This window comes from Canis lupus, chromosome 15 (assembly GCF_011100685.1).
Source record: "Canis lupus familiaris isolate Mischka breed German Shepherd chromosome 15, alternate assembly UU_Cfam_GSD_1.0, whole genome shotgun sequence".
NCBI lineage: Eukaryota > Metazoa > Chordata > Mammalia > Carnivora > Canidae > Canis > Canis lupus.
In genome coordinates this window covers 38,967,324-38,984,028 of record NC_049236.1, presented here as the reverse complement: position 1 = coordinate 38,984,028, position 16,705 = coordinate 38,967,324, and the positions used below count along the sequence as shown (strand labels likewise).

The 16,705-nt window shown below is 36.2% G+C and overlaps 1 protein-coding gene and 1 pseudogene across 14 annotated transcripts in view; both read left to right on the top strand.

Annotated features, from left to right (window-relative positions):
* The window catches only part of ANKS1B (ankyrin repeat and sterile alpha motif domain containing 1B), a 1,057,476-nt gene that overhangs the window by 502,443 nt on the left and 538,328 nt on the right, over positions 1-16,705 (top strand). The window lies entirely within an intron of this gene.
* On the top strand, positions 443-2,998 carry LOC100683155 (annotated as a pseudogene).

Genomic DNA, 16,705 nt, shown 5'->3' with positions numbered 1-16,705 from the left:
ATGTCATCCCAACCACAGGTCACTTAAACACATATTGCCATAAATACACAAATACAAAACCAAACCAAAAATAAGACTATGAATATGACTCATAAATTTTCAAATTTAAGTCAAAGGGGGAGGAATTAGATTAATTATATTGATTATAAGAGTATGATGTTTGTAAAAAGTCTCTTTAAAAGAAAAAAATTCAGGAGTGCCTGGGTGGCTCAGTCAGTTAAATGTCAGTCTTCAACTCAGGTAATGATCCCAGGGTCCTGGGGTTGAGCTCCATGTTAGGCTCCCTGCTCAGTGTGGAGCTTCCTTCTCTCCCTCTTTCTCTGCTGCTCCCCCTGCTTTTGCTCTGTTTGTCTGTCAAATAAATAAATAAAAGCTTTGAAAAAAAGAAAAGAAAAAAATTCAGTGCTGCTTAACAATATTTTGATATAATAATAATCAAAAATTACCTTAATAATAAAGATATTTCTGTAAAAATTCTTCATAGTCAAATATACTTAGAAGATAATTTTGGGAAATAACTGGTCATTTGTAGACTTTGTGCAATTAGGTTATTTTATTGAACTCACCTGTTTTTACTAGGGTGAGTAAAGTAATATAAAATTCTGAAAGGGGAGGAAATGTAAATAAAGATGATAATACATAAATAGATACATAGGCACAAATTATACACATATTGTTGTTAAAACAGTGTTCTCAAACTTTAATGTGTATACAAGTCACTTGAGTATCTTGTTAAAAAATATTCTGACTTATTTGTTCTGGGCTGGGGCCTGAAACCACATTTATAACAAGCTTCTGGGTGACACTGATAATGATGGTCCATAGTTCACATTTCAAGTAGCAAGATAATTAGAAGCCAGGGATATTAATAACCTAATTATTTAACCTAGAAGAAATGGGTAAATTTCTATAAACATACAATCTTCCAAAATGAATTCAGGAAGAAATAGAAAATTAGGACAGACCAATGACTAGTAATGAATTTGAGTTGGTAATCAAAAAAACTCCCAATAAACAAGAGTCCAGGACCAGATGGCTTCACAAGTGAATTCTATCAAACATTTAAAAAAGAGTTAATACTGGAGCACCTGGGGGTTCAGTTGGTTAGGCATCCAACTTTTGATTTCAGCTTACATCATGATCTCAGGGTTGAGAGGATGGAGCCTTGGCGACAAGCTCTGTGCTGGCTGAGGAGCCTGCTTAGGATTCTGTCTCTCCCTCTCCCCCTCTTCCCTGCTGTCCATGTGCTCTCTCCCTCAAGACAGAAAGAGGAAAGAAAGAAGAAGAAAGAAAGAAAGAAAGAAAGAAAGAAAGAAAGAAAGAAAGAAAGAAAGAAAGAAAGAAGAGAAAGAAAGAAGAAACAAAGAAACAAAGAAACAAAGAAAGAAAGAATTCAAGCCAGCTCTCTGAGGGTCACTAGTACCAAGATCTTCCCATGACAATGTCTTCCATTAAGATTGAGTATGTTTTCCCAGAGAACTGCCAGTGCCTTGTCTCCAGTGTGGAAGAAGGCATCCACCTCTCTGATCTTTGTAGATATTTCTGCAAAAAAGGTTTGCCAGTAGGATTTGCTCAGCAAGTGAGTGCAGCAAGTGACCATGGATTCCCCCATCAGCTCTGTGACCCTTCACCAGGCAGGAGGTTATGTTGCCACCATTGGAACAAAGTTCTGTGCTTTGAACTGGGAAGATCAGTTAACAGTTGTCCTGGCCACAGTAGATAAGAGAAAAACAATCAGTTCAATGATGGGAAGCTGGATCCCACTGGGAGATACTTTGCTGGCACCATGCTTGAGGAAATGATGCCAGCAGTTCTGGAGCAACACCAGGGGTTCCTGTACTCCCTTTTTCTGACCACCACGCAGTAGAGCACTTTGACCAGGTAGACATCTACAGTGATTTGGATTGGTCCCTGGATCACAAAATCATCTATTACATTGACAGCCATTGACTATGGCCTGCAAACAGGAAAGCTCTCCAACTGCAGACATGCTTACAAGCTGGAGAAAGAACAAATTCCAGATGGAATGTGTATTGATGCTGAGGGGGAGCTCTGGGTTGCCTGTTACAATGGAGGAAGAGTGATTCTTTTAGATCCTAAGACAGGGAAAAGACTTCAAACTGTGAAGTTGCCTGTTCATAAAACAACTTCATGCTGCTTCAGAGGGAAGGACTAGTCTAAAATGTGTGTGACCTGTGTCCAAGGTTGAATTGACCTAAAGGGTCTTCTGCAACAGCCTGAAGCTGGTGGAGTTTTCAAGATAACTGGCCTAGGGGTCAAAGGAGTTCCTCCCTAGCCCTATGCAGGATGAGTGGCCTTCTTTCCTACTAGAGGAACTTTTGAAGGCATGTAGAAAATTCTAGAAATGAAATTTCAATCTAGTTGCAAAAAATTAAAGAAATATTAAGAGGGTTACATTTTTATTTACAACTTTTAAAAGGTAGAGCATATAAGTAAGGGGTGGCAGGTAGTTTTGATAATATACTACAAGGCCTTCTGCAAAGGTGTTATAGAAGCTGGTTGTCAACCAGCTTACTAGAAGGGGAGAGATAGGGACCATATCTGTTCTGCATTCCATGCTTATTACACATAAAGCTTCAAATACCCTAATAAATGAGTGGTGAAAAAATAATTTAAAAAATTTAAAAGTTAATACCCATTCTTCTAAAACTACTCCAAAAATAGAATAGGAAGGAAAACTTCCAAGTGCATTTCTGTGAGGCCAGCATTATTCTGATACCAAAATCAGATAAACACTATAAAAAAGAAAACTACAGGCCAGTATCTCTGATGAACATAGATGCACAAATCATCAACAAATTTGGTTTTGGCAAACCAAATTCACCAATACCTTAAAAAAAATCATTCACCAAAATCAAGTAGAATTTCTTCCAGTGATGCAAGGGTGGTTCAGTATTTGCAAATCAATCAGTGTGATGCATCACATAAAAAGAGGAAAGATAAAAACCATATGATCACCCTAACAATGCAGAGAAAGCATTTGACAAAGTAAAACATCCATTTATGATGAAAAACTTTCAACAAAGCGGATTTAGAGAGAACATACCTCAACATAATAAGGCCATATACAAAAAACTCACAGCTAATATTATCCTCAATGGTGAAAACCTGAGAGCTTTTCCTCTAAGATCAGGAACAAGACAAGGGTGTTCACTCTCAGTATTTTTATGCAACATAGTACTGGAAATCCCAGCTGCAGCAATCTGACATGAAAAAGTGATAAAAGGCATCCAAATTGATAAGGAAGAAGTAAAACTGAATATTAAAGAGGATCCTCTGAATGGAGAGAGACCGCAAAAGTAACAAAGACCAGAAAGGAACAGAAACAATCTATAGGAACAGCAATGTTACAGGTAATACAATGGCACTAACTTCATATCTTTCAATAATTACTCTGAATGCAAATGGATTAAGTGCTCCAATCAAAAGACAATAGGGTATCAGAACGGATAAAAAACAAGACCCATCAATATGCTGCTTACAAGAGACTAATTTTAGACCCAAAGGCATCTTCAGATTGAATGTGAGGAGGTGAAGAACCATTTTTCATTACAATCAAAAGAAAGCTGGAGTACCCAGGCTTATATAAGAAAAATTAGATTTTAAACCAAAGACTATTATAAGATATGAAGAACATTATATCATAATAAAAGGGTCTATCCAACAAGATCTAACAATTGTAAATATTTATGTCCCTAATGTTGGAGCAGCCAAATATATAAACCAATTAATAACAAAATTTTAAAATACAATAATACAATAATAGTAGGAGACATTAATACCCTACTCATAATAGTGGACAGATCATCTGAGCAGAAGGAGAAACAAGAAATACGTGTTTTGAATGACACACTGGACCAGCTGGATTTCACAGATATGTTTAGAGCATTTCATCCTAAAGCAGCAAAATACACATATTTGTCCAATGCCATGGAATATTCTTCAGAATAGATCACATACTAGGTCACAAATAAGGTCTCAACTGATATAAAAAGACTGAGATTATACCATGCATATTTTTAGACCACAATGCTTTAAAGCTTGAAGTCAACTACGAGAAAAAATTTGGAAGGACCACAAACACATGGAAGTTAAAGTGCATCCTACTAAAGAATGAATGGGTCAGCCAAGAAATTAAAGAATTTAAAAAAATACATGGAAGCAAATGATAATGAAACATGACAGTTCAGAACCTTTGGAATGCAGCAAAGGTGGTCCTCAGAGGCAAGTATATAGCAATATAGGCCTTTCTCAAGAAACAAGAAAAGTCTCAAATATGCAACCTAACATTACACCTAAAGGAACTGGAAAAAGAACAGCAAATAGAGCCTAAATCCAGCAGGAGAAAAGAAATAATAAAGATTAGAGCAGAAATCAATGACATAGAAAAATTAAAAAAAAAAAAAAACAGAATGGATCAACGAAACTAGGACCTGGTTCTTTGAAGAATTAAAAAGATCAATAAACCATTAACCAGACTTCTCAAAAAGAAAAGATAAAGGACCCAAATTAATAAAATGAATGAAAGAGGAGAGATCACAACCAACACCAAAGAAATACAAATATGAGAGAATATTATGAGCAACTATATGCCAACAGATTAAGCAATCTAGAAGAAATGGATGCATTCCTAGAAACTCATAAACTATCAAAACTGAATCAGGAAGAAATAGAAAACCTGAACAGACCCATAACCAGCAAGGAAATGGAAGCAATCATCAAAAATCTCCCAACTAACAAGAGGCCAGGGCCAGATGGCTTCCCAGGGGAATTCTACCAAATATTTAAAGAAGAATTAATACCTATTCTTCTGAAACTGTTTCAAAAAATAGAAGTGGAAGGAAAACTTCCAAACTCTTTCTATGAGGCCAGCATTACCTTGATCCCAAGACCCCACCAAAAAGAAGAATTACAGATCAATATCCCTGATGATCATGGATGCCAAAATTCTCACCAAGATGTAGCCAGTAGGATCCAAGAGTACATGAAAAGGATTATTCACCATGAACAAGTAGGATTCATTCTTGGGCTGCAAGGAAGTTCAACATCAGCAAATCAATCAATGTGACACATCACATTAATAAAAGAAAGGACAAGAACCATATGGTCTTTGCAATAGATGCAGAAAAAGAATTTGACAGGGATGCCTGGGTAGCTCAGCAGTTCAGCATCTGCCTTCACCTCCGGGCGTGATCCTGGGTCTGGGGATTGTGTCCCCACATCAGGCTCCCCACAGGGAATCTGCTTCTCCCTCTATGTCTCTGTCTCTCTCTATGTCTTTCATGAATAAATAAATAAAATCTTTATTAAAAAAAGAAAAAGCATTTGACAAAATGCAGCATCTTTTCTTGATAAAAACTCTCTGCAGTGTAGGGACAGAGGGAATATATCTCAGTATCATAAGAGCCATGTATGAAAAACCCACAGCAAATATTATCCTCGATGGAGAAAAACTTTGAGCTTTTTCCCTGAGATCAAGAACACAACAGGGATGTCCGCTCTCACCACTGTTATTCAATATAGTACTGGAAGTTCTAGTCCCAGCAATCAGACAACAAAAAGAAACAAAATCCATCCAAATTAGCAAAGAAGAAGTCAAACATTCATAATCGGCAGGTGATGTGATACTGTATGTAGAAAACCCAAAATTCTCCACCAGAAAATTGCTAGAACTTTTTACATGAATTCAGCAAAGTCGTAGGAAATAAAACTAATGCAAAAAGTCAGCTGCATTTCTACACTCTAACAATGAGGCAGAAGAAAGAGAATTTATGGGATTGATCCCATTTACAATTACACTAAAAATCATAACATACCTAGGAATAAACCTAACCAAAGAAGTTTATTTCACTCATGAAAGAAATTGAAGAAGACACAAAGAAATGGAAAATGTTCCATGCTCATGGATTGGAAGATTAATTATTATAAATAAATATAAATAAAATATTGTTAAAATGTCTATGCTACCCAAAGCAATCTACACATTCAATGCAATCCCTATCAAAATACCATCAATATTTTTTGCAGAGCTAGAACAAACAATCCAAAAATTTGTGTGGAACCAGAAAAGACCCTGAATACCCAAAAGAATGTTGAAAAAAGAAAAAGCCGGAGGCATCACTTCAAGCTATATTACAAAGCTGTAATCATCAAGACAGTGTGGTACTGGCACAAAACAGACACACAGATTAATGGAACAGAATAGAGAACCCAGAAATGGACCCTCAATCCTATGGCCAACTGATCTTCGACAAGGCAGGAAAGAGTATCTAATAGAAAAAAGACAGTCTGTTCAACAAATGGTGTTGGGAAAATTGGACAGCCACATGTAGAAAAATGAACCTGGACCATTTTCTTATACCATACACAAAAATAGACTCAAAATGGATGAAATACCTAAAGGTGAGACAGGAACCCATCAAAATCCTGGAGGAAAACACAGGTAGCAACTTCTGTGACCTTGGCCTCAACAACTTCTTAGTAGACATGTCTCCAAAGGCAAGGGAAACAAAAGCAAAAATGAACTACTGGGATTTCATCAAGATAAAAGGCTTTTGCACAGCAAAGGAAACAGTCAGCAAAACTAAAAGTCAACCTAGGAATAGGAGAAGATATTTACAAATGTCTTAATAGATAAAGGGCTAGTAATCAAAGTAGCAGAAAACCAATAATCTGATTAAAATGAGCAGAGGACTTGAATAGACATTTTTCCAAAGAAGACATACAGATGACAGACACATGAAAAGATATTCCACATCGCTAATCATCAGCGAAATGCCAAACTCACAATGATATATCACTTCATACCAGTCACAATGGGTAGTATCAAAAAGATAAGAAAAAACAAGTGTTGACAAGGATGTGGAGAAAAGAGAATTCTTGTGCACTGTTGGTGGAGATGTAAATTGATGCAGCCACAATGGAAAAAATTATGGAAGCTCTTCAAAAAGTTAAAAATAGAAGTATGTGATCCAGTAATTCCACCATTGAGTATTTACCCAAAGAAAAGAAAATGCTAATTCAAAAAAGTATCTGCACCCTTCCTTCTGTTTACTGCAGCATTATTTCCAAGATATGGAGGCAGCCCCATTGTCCATCAATAGATGAGTGTATAAAGAAGATGTGATGCACACACAGATATGCACACACACACACACACAGGAATATTACTCAGCCATAAAAAATAATGAGATCTTACCATTTGCTACAACATGGATGCACCTAGAGGGTAAATACTGTATGTCAATTATATTTTAATCTTTTTAAAAAAAGAATGATATCACAGAGAACAATGACCAGATGCTTTAACCATTTGACACTTCAGCTAATTGAAAGGTTAAATATTACTAAATTGTACACCGGAAACTAATGTGACATTGTGGGTCCACTATAATAAAATTTTTTAAAAGTTAAAGATATATGTGCAGGTTGTATATGTGAGGTGAAGGATGTCCTAGATTAAATGAACAGGTAAACTTTTTTTTTCATCAAAACAATCAATGTGTCCATGATTTAATCACCAACCTGGACCTGGAGTGGATATAGGAATGTGTTTTCTGGACAAACTCTCCAATTAACTAGCTGTGTGCCTTCTTTAAAGCTTTTGCAACTTCATTTTTTAATTTGCCAAATTGAGAGGAGATGTCACCAAGAATTGTTTGTTGAATATCTTCTAAAAGGCATCGTTGTGTAATTTAGTGCTTTGGTCTAAAACAATTTTGATCCTGGCACAATTCACAGTAAGAGAGTAACATATTGCTTGAACCATGCAATTTACTTTGGTAAAGAATATCCCTACGATTACTCACTGTGGTCTGAAGTGTCAGGTGACTTCTTACTGAGAGGCCCTATTATTGGTATCCTTGCAACTACACAGCAATAATCAGCATTCCTCTTCTCAGCAGAATCTTCTAACAAAATATTTAAACTTCTCAGATCTTAATCATTTCCACAGCCCTCCAAATAAAAGCACAATCTGAACATCCCCAAAGTGAACTTGGAATTAAAAAGGGTACACAACGACCCCTTCAGAATAGTCATTTGTTTGTGATTAACAGGTGTACTCACCTGAGTGTGCACCAGAATCCAGGAGGAAAGTACATAAAAATTCCAGATGTTTGAACTTTATGGTGAGGGATTTAAATCACATTTTAAATGTCATTCTACTGGGGATTCTTTTTTTCACAGCCTCAAAGGTTGGCATGGAATTGTTTTTTCATGTGTTAAGTTCTGATGTCTGTGGTCATAATTGAGTCATTAAAGAGAGGATTTTCTATTGACCAAAACACTGAAGTTCAGAAGTTTATTTTTATACAGCAAGTGGTTTGACAATTCATGGATTCATCTGTCATGTCTCTAATTCTGTGGTTGAGAGCATTTAAAATGTACGTGTATGAAATTTCTTCATTTAATTTTTGTTTTTGGTTGTACTTCTTAGATTAGTTCCATGTGACAACGTTCTACCTTCTATTTCTTCATTTTCTTGGTGTCTTTCACCACTAACACCTAAGGACTTAGAGAAAGAGGGAGGATGTCAAGGTTTTCTTCTTAGGTTATATAACTCTTAGTTTTCTCTCTCCTAGCTATGCTTTTTCCTCCATAGCCATATATGGAAAGCAACATTATTCCAGTCATTTCTCTGGAAATGGTTTCTTTCTTTTATTCATTCATTCATTCATTCATTCATTCATTCATTCATTCATTCATTCGTAGGCTGGGCATGGAGCACAATGCAGGGCTTAAACCCATAACCCTGAGATCAAGACCTGAGATGAGATCAAAAGTCACTTAACCAACTGAGCCACCCAGGCATTCCCAATGAAATGGTTTCAAGTTCAAAGAGTTAACTACAAAGGAAGTTGTCTGTGTCCTATTTAGGAATTAATTGTATTTAGTGCTTAGTTTACTTATACTGGAGTCTTACTTGATTATACCTTTATAAAAACAACACAATTCAAAATGTGATTCATCATTATCTTGCAGATTTGAGTCAGAGAATTTGCATTTAGGATTAGGAATTAGGATACAGTTACTATTAATGAAAATGATTATTTTTTATTGAGTTTTTACTATGGGTGAATCACCAAGTTAAGTGCATTGCCTTATCTCTCCAAAAATCCTAGGAGGTGTCCATATTACAATCAACATTTCACAAATATGGAAAATAAGTAATTTCCCAGGTCAACAGTGAATGAGTAGCAGACCTCAGGGTGGAGTTCAGGTTCATCAGGTTCTATAACCAGTCCTTAACCACAATGAGATGCACCAGTGGTTCTCATTAGAGTTGATTTTGTCCTCTCCCTTAAGGGAACATTTGGCAACTGGGGGAGTTGCTACTGGCATCTGGTGGGTACAGGACCAGGGATCCTGAAAAACATCCTATCATGCACAAGACAGCCACTCATAGCAAAGAATTATCTAGCTCCCAAAGTCAGTAGTGCCAACGTTGAGAAACCCTAATATACACAAACACTTTTCTAGGTCAACTAATAGATTATCCTGAAGCTTTGACTTTGTTTACCATGTAGCATTCAAGGTAAAACCTATCTACATTTATAGGCCCCAGGTGAATTTGAATTCTTTAACTCTGGCAAACAGAGTATATTCCATTGTGAAGTAGCTGTCTTTATTATTTGACAACAGAAAATATACTCTTAAATATTTACAAACATATGAGCTGCTATTTAATCAAGGACAAGAACCTAAGTCAAATTTGTATTAAATTTACATTCAAAACCCATAAAGAAACAAAACTGAAAATAACAAAAAGACAAAGAAGGTAGGTTAATTTAGATCTTTAAAGATGACATTAGGAAAGTTTCCATTGTTCTACTTTTTTTCAACTAGAAAATTGGTTAAACCCTTCTGCCATTGATTTATATATTTTCCAAGATGATTATGTAAATCATATGATCAGTTCTAGATATTCCAACATATTTCTTAACAGCACATTCTAGTCTAGATCAGAATTACTTGAACGGAAAAAAGGAACTGGCAGCATAATGTAAACCCAAACACCTCACTAAGCATACTGTTAGTACAGCTGGCATATGACTTTCTCAAAGAAGGAAGCAGAGCCCTGATTTACATTCTGGCTTCGTTTTCTTATCTCAAGGTGGACTAGAGGTCTACTTCATTTCTGGACAAAGTCTTTCTCTACTATTTTACAGAAAGTCCCCATTCTTTAATCTAGTCCCCTCTTTATCAAAGTTAACTTTTCTTTCTACCTTCTCCAAATCACTAAAGAGAATTAGTTCCTTGGTCTGAATGTATCAGAGTTGTAACATTGTAAGCAACAGGCATCAGTAGGATAAAAAAAAACAAGGCTTCAGAAAGAACTGTAACTATGGGGCACCTGGCTGGCTCAGTGGGTTAAGATCTGCCTTCAGCTCAGGTCGTGATCTCAAGGTCCTGGGATGGAGCCCTGCAACAGGCTCCCTGCTCCATGGGGGAGCCTGCTTCTCCCTCTGCCTCTCCACCTGTCTGCTGGCTTGTGCTCTCTCTGTTGAATAAATAAATAAAATCTTAAAAAAAAAAAACTGTAACTAGAGCAAAAAGGGATATCTAGGGAGCAGACACTGATGAGAAAGTTTCTTCAAAATACCATTGTTGAAACAGATCAGCTTGAAAAAAATCTTCCTTCTCTGTGCCCTTCAATTAAAGATTCACATCCCTTGGAGAATCTGATCTGCCTGGGTTGAGCCAAATTTTTATTCTTTGCCAGGGGAGGACAGGGCACTATAATTGAGACCCTTATGTATCTCCTAGGGAAAGGATAGTTTCTTGGCGAAAAATCATGATGTTGTTACTAGATGAGGAAGGACTCTAGTCAAGCAAAAATAGTAACTGTCTATTCTACTGGCATTCCTATTCTCCTCTCCCAATTATCTCGAAACTGAAAAATATATTTCTTCATTTTCCAGTTTTCATACTACAGTTTCTTGATGCTCCTACCAATCCTTTCCTATCACATAGTGATATATACCTGCCCTTCCCTCATATTACCCCGTGGTTCCTCCTTTTTCCTCACTAGTGAGAAAGCCTAGAACCACCTCCTCTGTGGAATCCAAGGATGGAAATTGGGTATATGTAAAACTTACAAAATAAGGGTGAAACTATAGCTGAAATTTAATAATTGTCTTTCTAGATATTTGAGAAGCTGTTTTTCACACCATGTTTCATGGTACATCAAACTTCTACATCTAGAAGGATTATATTTGGTTTTAATATAGACCTTCACTGTGATACCCATGACTGATTCCAGTATCACCCAGAAATTAGAGAATTAAAGCAGGAAAAAGAGTGCATCCCAGAGCAATATAAAAGGCACACATCATGAGGGAATGCAGACATTTAAATATTCTACTGAGACATTATCCCTAACTTCAAAATAACCACCAAAATGAAAAAACTAAAGGAAGTTGGGGGCACCTGGGTGGTTCAGTGGTTGAGCATCTGCCTTCCTTAGGTCGTAATCCTGGGGTCCCAGGATTGAGTCCCACATCAGGCTCCTTGCAGGGAGCCTGCTTCTCCCTCTGCCTGTGTCTCTGCCTCTCTCTCTGTGCCTTTCATGAATGAATAAATAAAGTCTTTAAAAAAAAAAAAAAGAAAAAGAAAAAAGCTAAAGGAAGCAATAGTGCACCTGTAACCCTGGCCATGGTACCAAAGTAGATGAAAAAGCCAAGAAAACCTGACACTGTACTTCTGCAGTAACATTTTATGAAGAGCCAGAAATTGTCGTATATAAAGCTAATATGTGCGAATGTTGTATATGCATGTATAGAACTAGGGGAGGAGATAGGGAAGAAAACTAATAGGTAGCAATTATTCCATGTATGATAAAATACTATTTAACAACCTTGTTTAAGGTTTGAAATGATGGAAAAACATATTGTAAAATACCATTTACAAAGAAAGAAATTTCAAAAAGCAGGGATAATGAAACATTTTCTCTATATAAACATCTTCTTCCCTGAAATCACAAACAGCAGCAGCATATTCTGACTAATTACAACAAAATCATAAGGAACACAGCATGATAAGACCCCTAAGTGGTATCAGTATGGTGCAAGTTGATTTTAAATCCTGGAGTTCTATGTAATTCAGGTTTTATTCATACTTGGGCCATCAATTTTAAAGGAATAATCCTGAGTTAATTTGGGTCATTTGCTAATGTGCTGAATGTTTTTAGCACTGTGGAGTATTTTACCAAATGATAAAGCATTATTAAGATGCTACTTAATAAGAATTTATGGTTATTCTATCTTGGTGGAATTTACCTTTGCATTATCAGTGGAAATGGGAAAATTTTTTTTCAAAGAAATGCTTGTTTCCTTAATAGTGAGGGCTAATATTTTCAAGCACTAGTTTAGCAGCAACGATCTGTTCTTTACACGTAGAACATAACTAAAGAATTTGGAGGGTCCTTACAGATGAAAAAGCATACCAAGTGGGTATTTATTTACTTAAATAGACTAGTAACTAATTTATTTGTTCCATAATCCTTGCCTTTGAAAAAACACCCCTTCTCATGAATCCTATCTCCTAAATTGTGAATTTACAGGGATCTCTAAGACTCAGGGACTAGGAAACATTTAGTCCTGCTCTCCCCTATTCATCAGTCTATTACCAAGACTCCAGAACTTCCTGTGAGCCCAATCTTGTGATGAAATGTAGAAACAACATACACTACAATATGTTTCCATGAACACATATGGTGCCAGACAAAGACAACTAAGTTAAATCCTGGAAAACAATCCAAAGCCCTACATAACTAAAAGGTAAAGTAGGACAGACAGGCTCCAAATGCCATACCAAGCCAGCTACTCTAGAAAAGAAGCCGGGGTAATTTCACCAAGAACAACTTCATCCACCTTCAGACTTTCCCTGGGATCCCAAACCAGAAGCCAGATTGTAAAACATGAAGATGGTAGAGAATCTTGAAGCCCAGTTCATTCTTGTCACTTAAACAGAAACTTCCCTTTCACCTGAACTTCAATAGTGTGCATCTAAGTGGTTTTTTAAGTCTCTTCTTCAGGCTTAGAATTATTTTCCAATACTTATCTTATTTCAACACACAATTTCCCCCAAGATTCTGATAGATTATGGTCATTTTAAAAAGGCACCAAAATGTCATGAGGCCGTGATATCTTACCTACTGTTCTAGAGGTAATTAAATTCTAGACGTGAAATTTTCAATCAAAGTAATATTTCCTCTTCACCCTGAAACTAGTGATGAGGCCAGCTACTAATTAACAAACCATTATCTCTTACCCAGAGGGGGGAAAAACTATCTGAGACTAGGAAAGTGAAGGGTGACTATATAATTTTAAAGGAACTCATTTGCCTGGCTTTTAAAGAGATTCTCAAAACTTAGCTTGATTTATGGTCCTTCCTAGGTTTCTCTCTAGCTCATTTATACCCTTTGTTTAAATCTCAGCCTAAATCCCTCTTGTGGGTCTCCCCGATGACAGTGGCTCCTCTTTGGATTTCTCAGCGTTGTCCCTATCACTGAGTTCCATAAAACCTGCCAACATCATCACTCACTGCTACCTATTTTTGTAAGTCCTTACCAGATGCTCTAGGTCTATCTGGATATCTATCTAATCAGCTTCATGGTCGGCACCAACAGCCTCAGTGCCGAATCTAGTGCCACCCTAGCATCTCATACCATCAGCTGTCTCAGACTAAGTGATGCTTTGTGCCTCTTTAAATAGTCTAAGGATAGAATAATCATGCCCCACTAACCGCCTACTTGTTTGAGCCTTCTTTATGTTCAGCCATATCTCATCCAATATTTGTACAATGTTTTGGGCCATATTTTTTATTACAAAATTTTTTAAAACAGAAAAGCTAAAAAAAAATAGTGCAATGAACATATGGCCACCATCCAACAACCTATATTCAACAGTTAACATTTGCCATATTTGCTTTGTCTATCTGTCTCTCATCTATCTATATCTATATTGCTGAATCATTTGAAAATAAATTTCAGAGATAATGTTGCCACTAAATATTTCAGCATGCATACAAGAGAGAGGAATTTTCCTACATAACCACAATACTATTTAACACATAAGATAATTCGTAATGATTTATTAATCAACTGATATCCAATTGGTTTATCTAATCTACCAATCTATCTAATTTACCCAATTTCCCCCAAAATACCCTTGCAGCTGCCTTTTCAAACCAGGATTCAGTCAAAATTCACATATTTTGTTTGGCAGCTACATCATTTTAGTTTCTTTCAGTCTAGAATCCCCAACATTATTTTTTTTCATGATTTTGACTTTTTCATGTGATTAGGTCAATTGCCTTTGTAAAATATTTCTCATTCTACACCTGTCTGATTGTTTTCTTCTTGGATTATTAACTTTTCCTTTGTACTGTATAATTCTTATAACTTGTAAGTTAGATCTAAAATCTTGATTATATTCAGGTTAAGTTTTTTTTTTTTTTTTTTTCAAGAATACTTCCTAGGTGATCCTGAGCACTTAAACTGCATCACATTAGGAAGCATGTAATACCAGCTTTCCTTTCTATTGGATATGAATAATTGGTTACTTTTGAGTGGCTACCACCAGATCTCTCCATTGCTAAGATCTACTTTTTCCTTTGTAATTAGCAAGTAAACTGTAGGGGTGAATGAACTGTTGAGAACAACACCGTGCATTTCCCAGTGACATTTCACATCAGAGTTTACCATTCTTTGATGATGTTCTATGGGAACAATCATTTCACTGGTATTGCAAAATTATGGTTCTCTTACAATATCATTTTTTTTCTACATTTATTGGCTGTTTGTCTTCCATAATGAAGTGGGTGGGCATGGTAGTTGTACACCTAGAACTAATGTAACATTGTAATGTCAACTATACTAAAATTAAAAAATAATAATAAAAATTAAATAAAGTGGGCATAGGCAGCTTCTCCCCCAAAGGCAGAGAAATTCTTAATAATATTCCTTTCATTATCAACTTTCAAAGTAAAATTTGGCATGTTAGTCATCTCTGACAGTGGCGAATAGATTCCTCCTCTCTGCCTCCTTCCCCCACTGCTTGCTCTCCTGCCATCCTCCCGCTTGTTTTTTTATTTCTCTATCCAAAAATCACTGTGGAATTAGGAATTTTGATGTATTTAATGTTTTATAATAAATAACAGTGGATAGTGCCAGTAAGAACTTTTAAAAAATATATACATATATACATACATGTATATATAATATTTAATATTGATGTTTCTAATTAAAATTAATATTACATGTGTAAAATTTTTGTTTTATATTTGTATCTCTTTTGCAGTGAAAATTTTGATAACTAAGATATTTATTTATTTGTTTCATCCTATCATATAATACCAATATGACTAATAAAAAAATAATAATGAAATTATTTATTAAGAGAAATTTAAAATTTATTTGAAGTGCTTTTTGTGCTTCGGATGTATTCTGATAGTCTTAAAAATATAATCAGAATACAGGCATACCTCATTTTATTGTGCTTTGCAGATACTGTGTTTTTATAAATTGAGACTTTGTCAAGTCTACCAGCACCATTTTTCCAAAAGCATTTGCTCACTTTGTGTCTGTCACATTTTGGTAATCCTCACAATATTTCAAACTATTATATAGTTGTTGTTGTTACTATATTTGTAATGGCATTCTGTGATCAATAGCCTTTGATGTTACTATCATAATTATTTTGGGGCACCACAAACCAAGCCCATATAAGCTGCTAAACTTAACTGATGAATATTGTGTGTGTTTTGACTGCTCAAATGACTGACTGTTCCGTGTCTCTCTCCATCTCTTGGGACCTCCCTGAGATACAATAATATTGAAATTAAGCCAATAAGTAAACCCTAATGGCCTTTAAGTATTTAAGCAATATGAAAAATCCTATATCTCTCACTTTAAATAAAAAACCAGAAATGATTAAACTTAGGAAAATATGTCGAAAGCCAACATAGGTTGAAAACTATGCCTCTTGGGGATCCCTGGGTGGTTCAGCGGTTTGGTGCCTGCCTTTGGCCCGGGATGTGATCCTGGAGTCCCAGGATCGAGTCCCACATCGGGCTTCCTGCGTGGAGCCTGCTTCTCTCTCTGCCTGTGTCTCTGCCTCTCTCTCTCCATGTCTCTCATGAATAAATAAATAAAATATTAAAAAAAAAAAGAAAGAAAACTATGCCTCTTGCTTCAGTTAGCCAAGTTGCGAATGCAAAGGGAAGGTCCTTAAAGAAGATTTAAAGTGCTACTCCAGTAAACACATGAATGATAGAAAGCAAAACAGCCTTTTTGCTGATATGGAGAAAGATTAGTGGTCCTGATAGGAGATCAAACCAGCAGCAACATTCCTTTCGCCAAAGTGTAACCCAGAGCAAGGCCCTAACTCTAATTCTATGAAGCCTGAGAGAGGTGAGGAAGCTGCAGAAGAAAAGTTTGAAGATGGAGTACCTGGATGACTCAGTTGGTTAAGTATCTGCCTTCCGCTCAAGTCATGATCCCAGAGTCTTGGGATCGAGTCCCAAGTCAGGCTCCCTGCTCAGTGGAGAGTTTGCTTTTCTAACCCTCTCTGTGCTGCTTCCCCTGCTTGTGCTCTCTCTTTCTTTCCCAGTCAAATGAATAAATAAAATCTTTTTAAAAAGAAAGAAAGAAAAGTTTGAAGCTAACAGAGAGGTTGGCTTA